Raw genomic sequence first — 19,315 nt, 5'->3', positions numbered from 1 at the left:
TGTTTCGTTTCCTCTCTCACTGCCCCACACCTCACATTGCAATGTAGCTTGTCGCAAAACTATTTAAATGTGATTTCCACGCACCCTCAGCACCCAACCCAGCCCAGAACCAGAGCCAGGCTCGCCCAGCCCGATGCTGTGCGGCAGACGTCGGCACGCGCTCAAATTAGTGAGTGAGCTGCAAAGACAGGGTGGCAGGGGGGGGGGGGGCAGCACAGGGAGATATTTATATGAAAAGCAGAGCTCGTGCCACTCCACTCCACTCCGCTCTTGCAACTCTGGCTACAGCAACAACAATGGGATTGCGTATAATCAAAAATTAACATAACAATACACAGTCAGTCCCCGCCCCGTCCCCCCTTCCGCAACCAGTGAATCAGCAACAACAACAACTGCGACAGCGACAGCGGCAGCGGCAGAGCCGCGGCAAAGTGTTTTCTGAGGCAGACACAAAAAAATACACACAAATATGTACGAATGTATGTGTGTACACATGTATGTGTACGAGTACGAGCATAAGCCGCACCGAAATGAATTTGTGTGGCAAAGAACTTAAAGTTGCCCCTTGCCACTCTGGCAGTGCCACGGACAAGACCCTGAGCGATACCATAATGAAAGGGTAAGCAAGGGCAGGGCTTCGATCAGGCTTCCCACAGGGAGAGAAGGTGAAGCACCCAAAGCCCATTAAACGGAGCAAGCAAGAGAGAGAGAGAGTGAGAGCAACAGTCAGTAGTTAAGAGAGAGAGCGGGAGGGCGATACCAAATAGCAAGCAGCAGGAGCAGGAGCGAAAGCGGTTTTTGCTTCATCTCCACGCACAACGGAGAAGTGGGAGGAAGAGAGAGAGAGAGAGCGAAAGACAGCCAGACAGACAGATGGACCGATAGCAAACGCAGGAAGGAGACAGCTACACAGAGTGTGAGAGAGAGAGACACAGGCAGACAGACCGGAGGGGAAGGGAGGGAGCAGGCACGCACACAGGCGAACAATTCGATAAAGAAAATTCCCAGCGGGCACTTAATTTACTGCCTGGCGTTCCATTTCGTGTACATTTCTCATGCATTTCCCCCCCACACACACATACACACACGCACACCAATCCTCTTCTGACCCGCTCACGTGCAACCGAATAGATGTTGTTGTTGCACCGTTGCCACATTTCAGACATCACCGAGGTTCAAGTTCAACATGGGCTGAGGTTCGAGGTGGAAACTTGCAGTGGGTCCACCTTCATTGCTAAATCTTTATAACTTTACAAAATAAAAGGAAATCAAAGCAACTAAATGGCACTTTTATGGCAATCTACTGTGTGGCAAAAGCTTCCAAATTGGAGGTATTTATTAAGAGGAGGTTATTGGAGGTATTAAGTAAGTTGGAACCTCCCAAGAGACATAACGCGGGGCACCTTCAGCGCATTCCAAAACAGTTTTACAATTTAAACTTGGGAATTTAGTCAGCAAATGATTGCCGTTTGATTTATGGAACTCTGCTAACTAAAATTAACTATGAAATAATTATAAATGTATGTAAAAGAGACCAATTAAAGAACAATAAACAGAGTACAGAAACCCTAAACCGAAACAAACTCAATGGCTTGGCGAACCATGGAAATTTGGGTAAAGGAAGAGCGATCCAACTGCCCATCGCTAGGGCCCAATGATCGATCTAAAAGGCACATTGAAAGCCCATTTAAATGGGAAACTGAAAGTGGAATGTAACTTTTGTTCAGAGACTATGAAAGAATATCTTTCCAATAGACCTGTAAGAGTGGTCTCCACCATCTTCCATCTTCCCACTGCTCTCCCTCTTGCTTCTTGCTGCTTCTCTTAGTTTTGGTTTCGATCCTTGAATTGGATTCACGTTTCAGGCATGCAAAAATTGGATTTGTTTCGGGTTCAATATCTGACTTCCAGCGAGCTTCCTTTTACCATCCCCCCCCTGTTGCCCGCCTGCCTTCCTTTGTGTCTTTGGTCGTGTGTGTTGCCACGTTGCCACGCGTGCCACACAAACACACGCCGAACAAGGCCAGCGTAATCAACATAATGAGAGTGGGTAAGAGTGAGCATTATGATAATAATAGTGTGCCAAATGCTCAGTTCTCGGTGCACCGGGATGGCATCCAGGGATCAGGGAGCAGGCAGCAGGCAGCCGGCAGCGCAGGGTTGCTAGGCCTCGCTCGAAGGGTTGCCTCCTCCTGTCCCCTGTCCCCTGACTCCTTTCTCCTGTTTCAACTTCAACTGCGAGCGAGTATAGACTGGGCCGCCTCGTGTTTTTGTTGAGTTTTGAAAAATATTCAAGTTATTCGAGGAATGCATTTGGCTCTCTCTTTCTCTGCTCAGTTTTAATCATTTGTGTTTTTGTGTTTTTTTTTTGCTTTTTCGACAAAGTGCTTCGGGTGCTTCGACGGCTGATAGGCAGGAGCGAAACAACAAAGGAAAGGCGCTCCGCTCCGCTCCACTCCTGACACGAAATGGCAGTGATCTATTTTTGTGTGTGCGTTGCGTGGAATGTTGAGTGCCTCGAAAGAGAGGGATGGGATGGGATGGGAATGGGAGAGTGTGTATGCCGGGGAGGTAGGGACACGGGGAGGATGTGAGGTGCCCATTGTCTGGGAACCCATTCGATATGCGATATGCGATATGCGATGGTGGCAGCAGATAGAAGGGGAAGAACACTGACACGGGAGCGGGAGAGTGGCAAATGTCGGACTCTAGCTGCGAGTCTATCATGTGCTTCAGTCGTACTCCAATTTCTGGCTGCGGCCAAGAGGTGTCTTAAGTTTTCCAAGGCGACGACGTGCTACCCTTTACCAATAGCTCCTCCTGCCCTGCCCTGCCCTGCCCTGCCACCCTCGCAATTTCTGTTCTTTCAACTTCTCTGCCACATCCAACCCCACTCCCATAGAGGCAGCTTCTGTTCTCCTCCAACCTGAATCGTTCATCCCACTTGAGACAAAATCAAAATTCAACTAATTTGCATTTTCGATTTGCATATTTACACAAAATCCGGAGGCCTATCCGTGGAGTGCAGCCGTCAGCCGTCAGCCATCCGTCCTCTCTACAACGATGCAAATTTTCTGTCATTGAAATTAAATTGATTGCAAATACTGAAGATTGACTTGAAGTGGGAGATCGCCGACAAAGACGATTGCGGATAGGACATGCGATGCCTGTAAACCCCAGAAACAAAAGATTGGCTGCTGGCTCCCTGTTCCTCGCTTCTCGTTCCTTCTTTCCTGCTCCTTGTTGATTTTTGATAACTTCAGGACTCTACCTCTAGCTCTACTCAGCGGCAAGTCAACGTCAGGGCAGAGCACATAATTGCAGTTTGCCCAAAGGGTTGTTCCGGGGGTTAAGCAGGGGCTGCGGCGTCGGATGCAATGCAAGGCCAAATGCCATTAATGAAAATCACACACAATACACACACAAATACACACACATAGAGCGGCTCCCGCTGCTACACCCCGCTCCAAGCACATGGCATGAAAATGCTACCCTAATTCGAAATTAAGCAGCCTTCAGACTGGCAATGGGGGTTGGGGGTGAAGCGTAGCTTAAGGGGTGTAAAATGCATTATGAGCGATGCGTTAATGGAAATCCAAAAGAGGCAGCAAAGGGCCGGCAACGGACAGGTCTTTCCACTCTCAGTCAAAGTTAAGTAGAAATCAAATCATTTGAAGACTCATTCTCCCAGTCAAAGTTCAGGCAGCGAGAAGAGAGAGGGAGGGACAGACGAGATCTGGACTGGACTGAACTATTTAATAAAGTTTATTCGAGGAGCAAACACCGAACACCAACCCCCTGGCCCTGCCATGCAAAAACTTTTTTGTACCAAACTTTCGGAAATTGGCACAGCCCGAAAATCAGTTGCGAAACAAGTTGATTGAACAATTTGTCAAGTGGCAGGCAGAGTCGCATTGAGCCGAAGAACATCTGGAGCATTGGGCTGTGGGACTGTGGGGTTGTGGGGTTGTGGGGGAGGGTGCACATGTCATGAGCGAGCAAAAGCAATGACAGCCACGCGTCTTGGATTGCTGGAGGAGCGGAGAAACGGAGAAGCGGCGAAGCTGGCGATGACTGCGGGAAGTCTGACAGGTTTGGTTTTTGGCTACTGCTTTGCTCGGCTCAACCCCAGAGCTCAGATCCGAGTCCCAGCTCGCAGTTGCCACCCCTGGGACAGTATTTACTTTCGTGGGATTTAGCCGGGAATGGCACACCCTCAGCAGCAGCCCAAAGGACTCACTCACGAGCTGCTTAAATTCAACTAAACAAATTGGAAAATGTTATAAAAATTGGTTTATGATGCTGACATTTGTATGGCATCCGGGGTGGGGGGCAGAGGCAATGTGGCTGTGGCTGTGGCAGCAGCAGCATGTTGCCAGGCAAATAAGAGAAACAAATAACAACAAAATAGAAAAGTGCAACGAAGCGTTCAAGTGGGAGTGGCAGGGCGAGTGCTTAAGCCGCCAAGGTGCCAAGGGGTTTGGCGCTGCCAACAGGTGACAGCCAGAGAGATTCGCTCGAGTGGAGGAGCAGCGGGAGCGAGGGATCCACAGAGTGAGCTCCTGAAAGCCCCATCAATAACAGGTTGACAGGCGGAGGCATTGGCAAGTGGATGAACGAAACAAATCAATGGAGATGGGAGGGAGAGAAGATGCTGACTCAATCGGAAAAAGGAAAAGCTCGTCGCCAAGCAGGTCAAAAGTATGGCAAATTCGAAGCAGATTATATTGTGAGCAATGAAAGGATTTCCATTCACACTCCCAGAGGGTGCAGGCAGCCCTCTTTCCCTACCCAAGCAAGTTGGAAAAGCCATAAGCCATAAAGGAAATTAATATGGCAACAACAAGAGCGACAGAGCCAAAACTTAATTTTGCAATTTTATCGTAATTCCAATCCAAGGCTTTAAATTACGACAGCAGACGCTCTCGGCCGACAAGTCGCAGGGTCATTAAATTGATAAATAACCAAAACTTTGCTCATAATCGCCTCGAAACCGAGTGGAGATTCAAGCTGGGAGTGGAGTCGGCTGCTGGTTGCCTGCCGATTGGCTCCTGGATGACACACCATCAAAGCAACAGCCAACATTTATCAAAGGCAAACAAAATACACACAAAATACAAACTGTGGCAGGCAGCTCCTCCTGAAGGAATACTCCGCACTCGGGGCCCGTCTGAAAATGTTTGCCTAAACAATTTGTGTGGGGTGTCCTGTTGGGGGCAGCAGCAGCACCACGGAGTAACCCAACGCCCGGTCATCCATTTAAATTCCGCACATAAATTAACATAGTCTGCCGTTGCCGAGGCCCAAGCCGATGCCAGCGGGAGTTCCTGCCTGCAATCTTTCACATATGTCGACTGCCAGTCAACTGTGGCCACCAGGCGCCTCATCATCCTTTGGTTACAGCTTCTGCCCAGCTACCGGTGGGGGTTCCAGAGACAGTCGGACGACACCTTTTTCCACACACAGATTGCAGCAGCAGGAGCAGGAGCAACATTTTGACGCATCATTGAGCGAATCGTTTGAGTGACTGACTGGACGACATATTGATGTATTGGCTGCGTGCATTGAATGACTCTTTGGTTGCTTATTCGTTCTGTTCCACTGATTGCTGGGCCTTCCGTGGCGTTGCTTCCTTGTTTGTTGGATTGTTTGTTGCCACGTTCAAATCATGTCAGCGCGCAAATGCGACTAATGCTGGGAGTAGAATCAAAGGACAAGCAACCAAACAGCTCACACTGAGGGAAACAAGTCTCAAACTTGCATGGCGCAGCCATGACTATAATCTGTACCCTTGATGAATCTATTACTTTCCCATCTCTCCCTCTGTGCTAATCCCATTCTCCGCACTTCTTTTTTTTCAGTGCAGCCGCTTGGACTGTCGCCCCTCAGCCACTGCCCTGCCACAGCCAAGGGTCGCTTCATTACTTTAAATGCTTTACACGTACAACATTTAGATGACAGACAGGGGGTTTGCTCTCTCTTTTTTTTGTGTGTGTTTTGCAGGAGGGCTGCTAGGGGAGGGGCTTGTGCCAAACGTTTTATTGATGCAGCAGGAGCAGCATCACGGCGACAACTGACGCACGGCAAACGCATTTCGCACGCAATTCAATCTATTCTCCTTTGTCACTCGCCATCTTTTTGGTTCCGGGAAGTGCCACCGTGCCGTACTGTACTGACTGTGAGTGGAGTGCCTGACTGATGAGAATGGATGATGTCGCCAAAAGTTTTTCGGCTCTTCTTTTGTTTGGCTAGCTGGAAATCCAAGGCGTAGAAAAAGCATTGCCACTGCCGCTGCCACACACTTTACTATTTACTGATTACAATGGAGCCACAGACTCGTATTGAAGTTTCTTTTGGCGTGTGGGGGTTGGAGACTGCGGCACGTGTTGGAGCTGGTAGCCGATTAGCAATCGGTAGAAAAACATTCAGCTTATGGAGGGTCTATTTAAGGCTTGTTTTTCGACTCAAAGTTGGCTGCAAATGTTTATTTGTCTTGCGACTTTTCATTGGAGTTTCATTAAATTAGTTGGAAGGGAATTTGGGCAACCACAACTGATGGAATTGCAATAGATTATAATGTGAAGAGGCATGCTGTAACTTTTGTACTTTTTTTCATAATCCAATAATCTCTCAACGCATCTGCGAGTAAATAATTGCAGAAATATAAAAAAATGCAGAACTAATCTGTCAATAATAGTTCCTTAATGCCCAGGGCAATTAATTAAAGTCTCCTCTCCCCGCACTCCTTGTTCTATTACTTCTTTCTCTCTCATTCTGTCTCTGACAAGAAAAAACCTGCTCCTAACAAGCTTAAAGTCTCTCCACCTCTCTCTCTCTGGGGCAATCGGAGTGTGTTGCATGCCACTTAAAGTTGAAAACAAGAAGACTTTTGGGGCAGTGTGAACTACACAAACACAGACACATGCACACACACATACACATACAAAAAAGTGTTACATGGACAATTAAGTTTTTATGAAGCATTTCCGTTAGGTGGCGCTGGCGCTAGAGCTGGAGCTGGAGCATGGAGCTGGCGAGTAAGTAAGCAACATGCACACAGACACGCACACAGACATGCTCATGGACATGCTTCGGAATTGCTTCGGAATTGCCGTTGGCGCCAGACGCACAACCATGTGGAGCGAAGGAGAGTGTTGGTGTGAGAGAGGGTGAGAGGCAGTGAGGGTGGGAGTGGGAGTGTGGCTTGTTTTTGCGTGCGTGCCTGCTTCGTTCTCCATTTTGTATTTAAATACATTTTAATTAGTATTTATTGTATGTACTTTCCACCTCCTCGATGGGTGGCACTTAACACTTGACAAATTAGACATGCAACAATAATGGCAACAAAGGGTTAACTTAATCAAAGGGCACAGACACACGGGAATGCCCCCCAAGACTCTCCGATCGCCCTCCCACCCCTGTGAGGACGTAATCCCAATCACAGCAGCTCCTTCTTTTTGGCCTCTTTTCGACTAAGCAATTAACTACGCTTTGATTAACACTCCACGGCTACTACACACACAGGCTACAGACATATCCCGCATCCACATCCAACAGCCACATCTCTCCCGCACACCCAGCCATTTTCTGGGCCGTTGACAACGACGACGACAGCTGTCTGCCCGACTGCCCCACACTCTCCGCCGCCTGGCAGCATACACACACAGCTCGGAGTAGAACGTAGTAACAGTGCCTGCTTAGCCCCCTGTCTGTTAGTTAACATCTGTCAATTACAGCCGGCCGCCTCCGCCGACGCCGTCGCCGTCACTGCTTAGGCTGCTGTTAAGGCAATGAACGGTGCTTTGCTGCTGCTGCTCTGCTGCTGCCCTGACTTTACGGCACTTTTCGTCTAGTCTTTCTCCTCTTCTCGTCCCTCCCTGTCCCTCTCCCTATTCGTAACACAAACAAAGTCCGAGTCAGTGTCCAAGTCTAGCGGTAATTAAAGTGCACTTTCGGACTCGAGGATTATGCTCCGCCACTCAGTGTATCATGTGTGGGGTCTACGGCTGCTGTTACTGTTACTGCTACTGCTACTCTCTGTAGCTCTCTCTCTCACACTCTCTCTTCCTTGCTTTGCCTTTGCCTTTCCTGTTCAGCGGATGTGTCGCTCTTTCGTTTGTGCCGTAATAAGTTATGACACTTTTAGCGCCCACTGTGTGTGCCTCATGTGGGTAGTTCGTGACTGTGTGAGCCTGCTCGGATTGCTGTGTGTGTGTGTGTGTTAGCCACCCCTTTTGCTGGGTTTGGCCCTGTATTTTTGGCCGCAAGATGTTCATTGAAGCGCATAATCGCATGTTAAATGTGTTGTAATTAAAATATTAATTTCTTGCCCAAAGTACTGTAGTCTCTACATCTTGTAAGCTATTACAACCATCATCATCATCACCATCACCATCACAAACCTCATCATCATCATCATTATCAGCCTTGTCGTCGTCATCGTCTGCTGCCTTGCGGTTTTATTTACTTTTTTTTTGGCTGTTGTGTAATTATAGTTCTCTCGCTCTCTCTCTCTCTCTGCATTTCTCCCTTTTCTCTCGTACCTTTTACTCATACGGCAAGTGCACGGAAAGGAGCACAAATAACTTTTAGTTTGCCAGCAAGAGAGAGAGAGAGAGAGAGAAAGAGAGCAGATAGTGGAAGCCAGATAGAGCGAGCTTAGCAGAGATTATGGGGTAAACAGACTATTAAAAAGTTTTTAAAAGTCAAACTTTGAGAAGTGAAAACGAGCAGAGGAGAGTAGAGGAAAGGAAGAGCAGAGTAGAGGAATAGCAGAGCAGGGGAAGAGCAGAGCAGAAGCATACATTTAATTACGATAATCGTAAATGTTAGAGAATTTGTTAAGAAATTTATAAGCATATTTCAATAGCTAGAACTTTTCTTTATAGAAATTGTATGTGCCGACTGCTGAAATCTTCTTCATTGCAAAAGCGAAAATCGATCAGAAAATCTTTTAATTTACAGAAAAATATGTTCCCGCTGCACGGGATCCACTGTCACTGGATGAGTCTTTCAGGGCGAATAGAGAAGTCAAGACTCCACCCACAGACAACCCCAATCAATGGCTGCTCTGCCCCTTGGGATTTCAGTTCAATTTCATTTGCATTTCCCTCATAAAACCTAGTTAAAAGCTCAATCATGCAATTAAGAACCCACTCAAGTCGTCTGTTTACATTAGATCCATTACGCAGCGCACACATGCGCCGAAAAACAACGAAAAAAGTAAAGGAAATCAAGAATCGCATACTACTTAGTCACTTTTCGGTGGGCTTTTTCCATTCGCTTAGCAGAGTTGCAACCACCCAGTTCTTGGTCCCAGCAGCTGTCTGCGGTGTTGTAATCGGATATAATTCCTGCTCTCCAGAGAACATCCTCCGGAGCAGGACCAGCCACAGCAGCAGGCACAGGACACAAGCCCAGGGGCTATGCAAGTCTAAATAATATAAAAAAAGATGAAAAAGGCGCGTTAAAGACAAAGACCTCCGGACCAGACCACACATGAGCATGAGTCCCGGGATCCTGCTGCTGGCTTTTGGCCATGGTTACAGCAACCTCCCCGCACCCCCCGCTAGCATAGACTTTTACATTTGATTTACAAAAACGAATCGCAAAAAAAATTAAATAAAATATCAAATAGAAAAAAAAATCCTGAACAACAAACGAAAATTTCTGGTCCAAGTCCAACCCCCAATGCGAGCTGCAGCCCCAAGTGACACTCGCAGGGAGCTGATCCCCCAATGGACAGACGCCGGGCAGAGGGCGGGGGGTGGCGTTATAAACAAAAAATTAAGCGCATACGTGAGTTGCATGCAACGTCTCTGGGTGTTTGCTGTGCTGTCTGGTCTGGCCTGGTGTTCCGTGGCTTGTCCATCGTTTTTTGCTCATTATATAGAAAAAGACGAGCACAAAAAGAGTAAAAGCTAAGAAAAAAAGGGCACTAGAACTACCCTCTCGTGTGTATGGTATATGTTATTTGTTATTAAACGGATCCCTGGGTCTCTGCTGGGCCTGTGCTGGGCTGCGTCCTGTCTGGGCAGTCCCAGGCATCGGCAGTCGTGCGTTGCCGGCACGGGACATCATTCTGTAATCGAGACTGACCACAATTGTATTTTGTATTTGATGCGAGTGAGTCCTGGGGCCATTATCGCTGGGAAGGGTAGAGCCGGCCACCAGCCAGTTTCACCTGCCAGGATACGTTCGTACAACGTGCCGCAGACACAACTGCTCATTAGCGTCATTGAGGTTGACTCTCGGACGGGGAGCGCAGAGGGTTGGCTGGACAAGTCAAAAGTGTCAAAAGGTAGGAAATGACACCTCAACACCTTTATGCACCCACTGCTGGACAGTCAGTCGGTTTCCCTCTGCTATCCGCTGCCATGTCCAGTCCCATCTCTCATCATCTCGTGTGTAACTTTGTTTCCCTCTAATTGTCCTCAAGGCACAAAAAATTGCATTTCAATTCCATTTCAGATGGCTATCCATTCTCTGAGCCCCGCTGGCTGTTGCTTGGACAACAACAACAGAAGTCCCTCCCCCCCACCGTCTCTGTCCCACTTCGAGCTAAAATCTATTTTGCTGGTTTATCCACTCGTCAGGCAACGCTTCCATCTCCATCTCCACCTCCCCCTCCTACAGCTCTACCTTCCTTCGTTTCTAACCAACTAACAAATGGCTTTCGACTTGCGGCCGATAAGCCATTCCAGAGACTCCCCCCCGCCACACCTTGCCACAGATCAAATGGAAATACGAGTACTACGATGAGTCCTGCCGCTTGTGCCTCGCCTCGCCTCGGTTCGATGTCGCGGCACGTGACCAAATTATTTCCCCCACTGCTAGACACATGGAAGCAGGATAGTGTGGATGGTATGGATGTGGATGGTATTCCATGTCTCCATAAATGTAATTTTCTCACATATCACCAGGAGAACACACGACGACGACACACTCTCCCATGCCCCGCACTGTCTCTGTGTCCTGTTTTAGTTGATATTCTCCTGGTTTATGGCATCGTTTCCTTGGATGACTCGCAATTAGCACGGGGATTGCTGGCTGCTCCAGGCTGCTCCCCCTTTTGAATCTAATCAAAAGAAATCTCAGATGTTTCTTCCTTCTTCTTTCCATAGTCTGTATATAAATTATGTTAATGGCAATTTGTCGCTACGCAGGCAGCCGCAGGACTCTTCCTTCACCTGGCGCACACATTTATTGGCCGTTTTTGTGTGTGTTAATGAATATTAATGTCTTCATATTTAGCGAACTTCCCGAACTGTGATTGCCATGGGTAGAGTGAAAGTAAACTGGGTTCTGGCCATCGAAATTTAAGTTATTTTACGCCTCTGAAAAGTGTTTCAAACTCTCACAAATAGCTGGGAGACTGGAAGGCTTTCCCTCAATCGTGGCCCATCTTTAGTGCTACTTTTAAGACCCGTTCTACTGCCTTTAAGCCCCTGCAGATTTCACATTCAATTAAGGCTTGGATTAGGTTTAGAGATTAACTTTTAGAATTGAATTTAGAATAAAAATTCCATCTTCCTTCCATCATTGAATTGATTTCCTACCCTCATCGAACAGAGTTGTATTTTCTCCCTCTTCGCTGGCAACTCAATTTGCTGGCTGGCATCGATCGGATCGCTTGGACTTATTGAATTTTGTGGAAACATAAATAACAGTTGGCTGATCCATCCATTATGTCCTTTGACTTGACAACTGAATGGCGATTGGGCGATTGGTATCGGCATTAATGACACCCCACCAAGAGGCATATAACCATCCATCCAACCACCAGCAGCACCACCACCCATGAAGGCTGTCCATTCCAAGGAAGTAGAAGGAACTACTAATCCTTTCCAAGTACACGCACACAGCCGCCGCACTGTGCGTTGGGTCTGCCACACGCTGTGCGACGGCAAATGCAACATTTGTGCCCAAGGACGCACACAATAGAATGGGAACAGTTGCACCCTCACGTGGTGGCAAGCAGAGTCGCGTGGTAACGACGGCACCCAATACATATTGTAGCTCGAAGTAGGAATAATTTGAGCAAACAGTCAGCTTCAAGTGGTCGATGGTTTTAGGGGTTCTTCGTCCTTCGTCCTTCGTCCTCGGACACGTGCACACTGCCTCTAATCCCGAAATAAGAGCGGGAACACAGCTGCGAGAAATTTACCTGCAACGAGAGCAAAGAGAGAAGGGAATATTTATGAGTGCTCGTTGGGTTATTTTTTAATTAAATCCCCGGCATTAAAAACATAAAATGTGCACATTCCGCGATTACTTTAATGCACTGCACATGTGTGGCACCGACAAAGGGACACCAAGAGAGGGTGGGAGAGGGAGAGAGAGACATAAACCAAACCCAATCCAGTTGCGAGGCCAATTAGGAATCATAAATCCGTGGGCCAGAGAACTTTTTATGGTTCTCCAACCAAATTGCAGGCAGAGAAAAAGCATAGGAGAAATATTGTTTATGCCCCAGTGTCCGTTCGTCCGTCCGTCCGTCCGTCCATTGTCCGGGAGAATATTGGCAGCATAAAAAGCGATTTTGTGGGGCTCACAACGGACTCAAATTGTTTGACAATTAAAAAAGGGCGCAATTAAATGTTTTTGGACACAAAAAACCGACCGACAAAGGCCAGCAAGCAAAACCAAACGGATATAGCCAGATACATATGTATGTATGTACATACATATCTACATACATATCTACATACATAAAGTTATACATATTTACATACATTTACATAACTGTCTGTGCATAAAAAGAGTCACAGTGTCGCAGCTCTTAATCAGTGGGGTGTGGGTTGGGGGGCAGTGCTTCGAATTCCGTGGCAAAATAAGCGTAAATCGACGCACAAATAAAAATGTAAATATTAATAAGCGTCAAAATGCGCTCAAGCATGGCGCGGGGGGGACTTACAGACAGAGCAGAGAGCCAGGAGCCAGGAGCCTGGAGCCAGGAGCTGCAGCCAGTGGAAATTTCAAGCAAACAAACAAACAAACACAAAGGCCGCAGTCAGAGCCCAGACTTTTGGGGAAAAGCAAAGGAAAACATTTGGGCAGACAGCAAAGTGGAGAGACCCGCACCCCGCAGCCGAACACTCCTCAGTCTCCAGCCGAAACCGAACACCAGCCTCGTCCTCGTTCGGGTTCTTCGTTGCGGCCAGCGGCGGCCCGAACGCTAATGTGAGACTAAACACGAGCCGGAGACCGAAACCGATTTCCGCCAAAGGGGGCCACCAAATGGGTTCGAAGGTGCAGACAGTGGGGCAGAAATATAGAGAGAGAAACTTGAATAATATTTCTAGGAATTTTGGTAGTTTTATGATAACTCTAACAACAATTTGTTGAATCCCAAACTTTATTAAATGAAAGATGCAATATTTATGCTTCCTGCTTTTCTTTTCCTCCACTTTATCCACCAATTCAACCCACTGTCGCGGCTATCGTATCCGCTTTGGTGAGCAACCCAAAATGCGTTCCCTTTTCAGCCCCAGAGCCCCTTTGCTTCACACGCTTAGCACCCCCCAAGCCCAAACCTACCAGCCACCCCTTCGCCAGTCAACTTCCCCCTGAACACCCCTCCTCTGCTAGAGCTGTACACCCTGCGCTCTGACCGTGCCCGATGCCATCATCATCATCATATCAACATCAAGTCATGGACTCAGGGACTTTTCTGAGTCTGAAATGGAACTTTCAACACCGGAAGCAGCGTGTTGCATGTATTTATGTAGATATTAGCGCAGCGGCTAACACACACACACCCCTCAGCACACCCCTCCCGCTGTCCCACTCCTACTCTCGCTCTCTGCACACCCTTCGCTGCCCTCTGCCCATAAAGCCCCGCTGTTGATGTTGGCCAAAAGTGTTCCATTTTCGTAGCGAAACGAAGCGAAGCGTATGGTTTTCGTGGGGAGTTTTGCATTGAATGTTCGTCCATGTCCTCGTCCCCTTCCTCGTGGCTGTTGTTATTCCATAAGCGCGACTATAAACCAGATTTGGCAGAGCTCTACGACCCTGCTGTCCTGCTGCTTCTAGCTCTGCCTCTGCCCTGCTGATACTTCCCCTGCCATTTCCTCTGGCCAAAGCCAAGGGGCAAGTACGCTTAGCAGTCAAATTAAGCTCCCTGCTTGTGTGTGTGTGTGTGCGTGTGTGTCTGCCCCAAAGTCGTAGACTGGGAACTCTTTTTTGTGTGCTGCTTGCTCAATGAAATTATGCATTCATGGCCCATCGAAGAGTGGAAAAAGCAGCAAAAGGCAATGCCTAGAACTGGGAAGCTTTCATTTGGTCAAGAAACACTGATTGAAAGGGATTACCGGACTGCAAGGACATTGCTGCCAGAAGACCACATTCAAATAGAGAGATTGAACACTTTGGCGAACCCGAACCTGAACAACAAGTCGTCTAAGCAAACAGAATTTACAGGGCGACTTCTGCCTCCTCGCTCTCTCCTCCTGCTGTGATCCTGCAACCCACTTTGAGCTCGTGCCGTGTGTGCCACCCTTAAGCCTTTAATCAAATGCATTCACATTCACATTCACATTCCCGTTCCCGTTCGCATGCAGCCACCCCATTGAGGCAGGCGACGATGCCCCTCGTAACAAGTTGTGTTATTGTTTGTTGCCGCTACTGGATCTTGTATAATTATACAAAATGTCACGCGGCCCAGGCACACACATAGAAATATGCATATGAATCTATGTATGGATAACCCCTACATGCGCTGTGCATCCTTTAGGGCCTTTGAGCATCCTTTGAGTACCCTTTGCCTACCCCCCGACCCCTCGAATCATGCATCAGCAACATCAATGGAAAATGTGACTTGACGAGGGGTCCACAGTCCACTGCAAAAACCTGTTTGATCGGAACTTGTTCTCAAGGGTCTCTCGCCCTGGCCACTGTCCAGCGGTGCAGTCGTCCCTTTGCGTGTCGCGTGTTCCATCATAACTCCGATCCGCTAACAACGGGAGCGTAGGTTGGGTTTTGTGCCGAACGGTAAACGATTTCACGATAACATCTGCGGCGGTGTTGCGATTGCGATTTTCGCTTTCACGACTGCCCTGCCCTGCCCTGCCCTGCCCTTAGCGAGGGTTGCTCATTGCATAATTATGCCATTGTCCAATGAAGTTCGTAAAATGCTGCCGATATAATCTAATTTGCGTACGTTAAGGGTTCCTTTTTTTCTTTTGGGGTAGTTTTAACACAGTTCCAAATCTGACAGAAAGAACAATCGACCCAATGACCTACCTACCTGCACGTTCCACCGTCTTGAATGTTGTTCCTTTGCAAGAAAATGTCTCCAAGAAAGTCTCTCCCAGGTGCGGGCTGCTCGGCAATAAAGCATCGACTGGCTGTGGCAAATGCCACAAAATCCTCGCGCATAAAGCGCACTTCATAACTCATTTGTTGCCAGCTTCCCGTGGCACATCCATCCATCCACCCAGCGACACTTCCACGGGTGTCGTGTCACTCCTGCCACTCCCTCCTCTCCTCTCCTCTCCCTGTCTGTTTGTCGGTTAGCTCATCGTGTGTAATGGCAGCGATTTTCACTCTTTTGTATTTGATTTTCGAAATTGTAATGCAAAGCAATTTCCATTCAGCTGCCAGTTGCCAAATGGGGCAGGCAGGGGCGAGGAAGCTGCTTCAATTCGTTTCGATTCGTGCTGCGTGGGGGGTGGAGGGTGGATTGGGGGGGAGTGTAGCGAATGCCCAACATTTGTCAAATTAGCTGGGGACACAGATAAGCGATGGCTGGAGGGTGGAGGGTGGAGGCGTGCCCTCGAGGGATGCCAGAAGCTGTCCCAAAAGCCAATGGAGTAATCCACTTCGTCGCCAATTACTTGTGTTTATATTTATGGGACAACTTTTTACGTGAGAAATTTACGCAGAAAGGCAGTACTGAAGATGCATCAATGTGGAGGAGTTCTATGGGAGATTGATAAATGGGGGAGTTCTCTGTTGCCTGTCGCAGGAGATGCCCAAGTCGACTCTGGCTGCTGGCTTCATATTCCTCTGTTAGCCCTGGCTGCGGCCCTCTCCACAGCCCCTACATATATCCACTCTTCTCTTGAACTGAACTTGACATTTTGCACTCGCAGTTGGCACAGGCCAGAGGCTGCCACTGCTGCTGCTGCTCCTCTCGGGCCGCGTACACGCAATAAAAAGGATAATACACAACGCACACACACGCACAGGGATATGGATACACACACACACACACACACACACGAATGCACACAACGATTCAGATACAAAAACAAGCAACGGCTGACCCGACCCCAAAAAAGAACAGGAGGCAGCTGCTATGTCGGATCGGATCGGATAGGGACAGGTCGGGTCTCGGGATTTCGCTGCTGAATGTGGTGGGGTTGCCACCGAGCGAGTGGCATGGAGTGGAGTGGAGTCCGCGCCGCAAAACAGGATGAAAGGCGCACACGGAGCCAGGCAGCACATCGCTTATGAAATTATTTGTAGGTTTCATAAAAGAGCGGCAGAAAAAAACAAATAAAAAATGCGGAAAAGGTAAGGCAAAAAGAAGGGAAAAATATTGAAATATGACATCAAGGGGCAGCAGCAGCCACTGTGGCAGGGGGTGGCGTGTAAGGGCAAGGGTAAGGCCAGGGGCAATGCCTTAACCGAGTTCCATCACGCGGCTTTGCTTTCGCCCATTTATTGGCTGTGGCTTATTGAATTTCGCATGCAAAAACGTCGACTGCCGGGGGTCATTGCCATAATCTCTCGCGTTCCGACATTCCCTGAAGGATGCGGCTTTTAATTAGATGTAATGTCACCAACCATAATGAGGGGTTTGAGCATTGCTTCCTTTTGGAGTTAATCGCGGCATAAGACTCTGCTCCTACTTCCTACTCTGCCTTCGCCAAGGATTAACCAACGACTGGGCGCGGGTTAAGCTTCCTCTGTGCACTCTTGAGTTGCTCATTAGCAGTCCAGTCGCCTGGCTGGGCACACAAGGATCTACCACGCTCTCTCGCTAGCTATCTCCTGTGGCTGCTCCTACGGTTCCTACTCCTGTGGCTCCCCGCACAATTAACTGACACAAAAACGGATTAGCGCCGGGAGCCAACAATGCGTAAGCGTAAGGCCACTTAACATTTATGGACGAGGCATTAAAATAATTTTTATGAAAATTAACTCAACTAAAAATACGACGACGCCCGTTCCGGTCCCCGCCAAAAGGATAAACGGAGTGCCGCAGCCCGAGGAGAGGAGTCTCCTCTCTGTGTGTCTGTGTGTGAGTGTGGGATAATTGTCGCGCTTCGTGTCCGGATTCCCAGAGTCCTGGAGGGTGTCCGTGTGATGCCCTGCTCCGCCTGTCTATCTGTTTGAACTTGGGAACTTGATTTTGCGGAAGAAGACAGCCAGCAGTGGCAGTGGTGGCAACAACAACGTGCAACATCTGGCGCTAAGTACAAACCGTGATATACACACAGGACACAAGGACGGACAAATTGATGGCTGGATGGAGGGGCGACTGACAGGAGCAGGAGCAGCACACACACACACACACATATCCCCTATGCCTGCCTGCTGCCTCGGGACACAGGGACTCCGACCGCGTGGCGTGGCTCCTCTGTCGCTGCCGCTGCCGCTGCGCGCGCAGCGACAGCGGCGGCGGCGGCAACCTTCGCGCAAAAAGGAAGTTGGGCAAGAAATTAGGGAAAGGCAAAGGCAAAGGCAAAGGAACTTTAAAAGTCGCTGGCAGTCGGCTGCCGAAGGGGCAGGGGCGCAAAACGTTTGAAGCACTGGGAGTGGCAGGGGGCACGGGGCAGGGGGCATCGCCTGTGTGTGCTGCGGTGTGGCATTGGACATGGGCCCGGGCCCGGCCAGCGTGAGAATATTTTTCATGCAGGATATTTTTGTGTGTGTTTTTTCTTTCCCATTTCAGTCGGCAGTTTGTGCACTCTTGCCTCTTGCCGCTTGCCGCTTGCCACTCGCTCTCTGTGGCTCATCAAGAGTTGAACGAACACACCCTGGTGGGACGTTTGCTACCCTAATACCAACGCACACACGCACACTCTAACAGCTGTGAGCACACACACACATGCAGATGGGTTGAATGTGGTTCGAGCTGCTTATGAAATTTCCCATTATTCTCAACACTTCACTTCCGCCTTTTGCGCTCTCTCTCTCCTCTCTCGCTCTCTGTGCGCTCTGCTCATGCGCGCTCTGAGAGATCATAAAATACTGGGTTCGCTGCCTCTCGCTCTCCCTCGCTCTCACTCTCCCCCTCTTTCTGATGTTCTCCTCCTTCTCTTTGCTTGTCGGTGAAGTGCACTCCAAGCGCTGGGTAAATATGTACAACTCTTCTCTTCTCTCTCTGGCTCCATTCTCTAGTTTTGCTTCTTTTGAGTTTCTAGCTCTAGCACTCTCCCCCTCCTTCCGCTGTCCCCACCCCGCTGAGTGAGAGCTTCGCTGCTTTTATGCCTGGGGTTGGGGGTGTTATGTATTTTTTACAAGTGTTTAGTCAAATTCGTTTGGCATTTCAGGCGGGGGAGCAAAGCAAGCGCCACAGCCGCAGCCACAGCCACCTCCCACCTCTCTCTCTATGTGTGTGTCTCTTTGGGTGTGTGTGTGTGTGTGTGTGTGTGCTTGGGGTTCCTTCGGGTTTGGGGCGTGTTGTTTACAAACTGAAGGTAAAGCCAAAAGCGAGAGAACTTCCCTCTGAAACAGCAGAAGCGCCAGCCAGCATTTTAGATGGAAATTGATTTTTAGTGTGACGAAGGGCGCCAAAGGAGGGGAGAAGGGGAGCAGCAGTAGAGGGGGAGGGCGCCTTAAATGACTGTCAGATCATCTTTAGATGTTGTAATGCAAAAAGTAATGCAAACATTTAGTGTTAATCCTCTCTGAGTGAACATTTATTGGCACTTAAAAAACCGAATTGAAAGCGATAAATGTATGCAAATCGATGGATGTCTGATGTCGCTGCATGAACGAAAAACCCGATAGATAGCTTATCCAATTAAATTGGAAACACATTTGATGGCTGCCCACGCCCCCACGCCCCCATGCTCGCAATTTGTTGTTTCACTTTTTCAACTCTTTTTTTATTCAATTACTGGCCGCTGCGTGAGAGTTGTTTTCACTTTTGCCAGGCGACACAAAAGGACAAAAAAGGACCAGGGAAAAATTCACTCCGAGTACAACAAACGCCAACCGTAAATGATGCAAAATGCCACAAGTCTTATGCCACTTTTACCTCGAAATTAGATTCCCAATTGTCATCCATAATAATCCAAATTTTACCCACAGCCTACAACTTTCAGTTGAAATAAGTCTCAACTGTGTGGAAAGTACTTCT

At 48.4% G+C, this 19,315-nt stretch overlaps 1 protein-coding gene across 2 annotated transcripts in view; it reads right to left on the bottom strand.

The window, feature by feature from the left end:
• Positions 1-19,315, bottom strand: part of LOC117892570 (zinc finger protein jing) — a 134,615-nt gene that overhangs the window by 27,269 nt on the left and 88,031 nt on the right. The window lies entirely within an intron of this gene.

Source organism: Drosophila subobscura, chromosome E, assembly GCF_008121235.1.
Source record: "Drosophila subobscura isolate 14011-0131.10 chromosome E, UCBerk_Dsub_1.0, whole genome shotgun sequence".
Classification (NCBI taxonomy): domain Eukaryota; kingdom Metazoa; phylum Arthropoda; class Insecta; order Diptera; family Drosophilidae; genus Drosophila; species Drosophila subobscura.
Note: the sequence above shows the minus strand (reverse complement) of the source record. Positions and strands in the feature narration are given on the sequence as shown.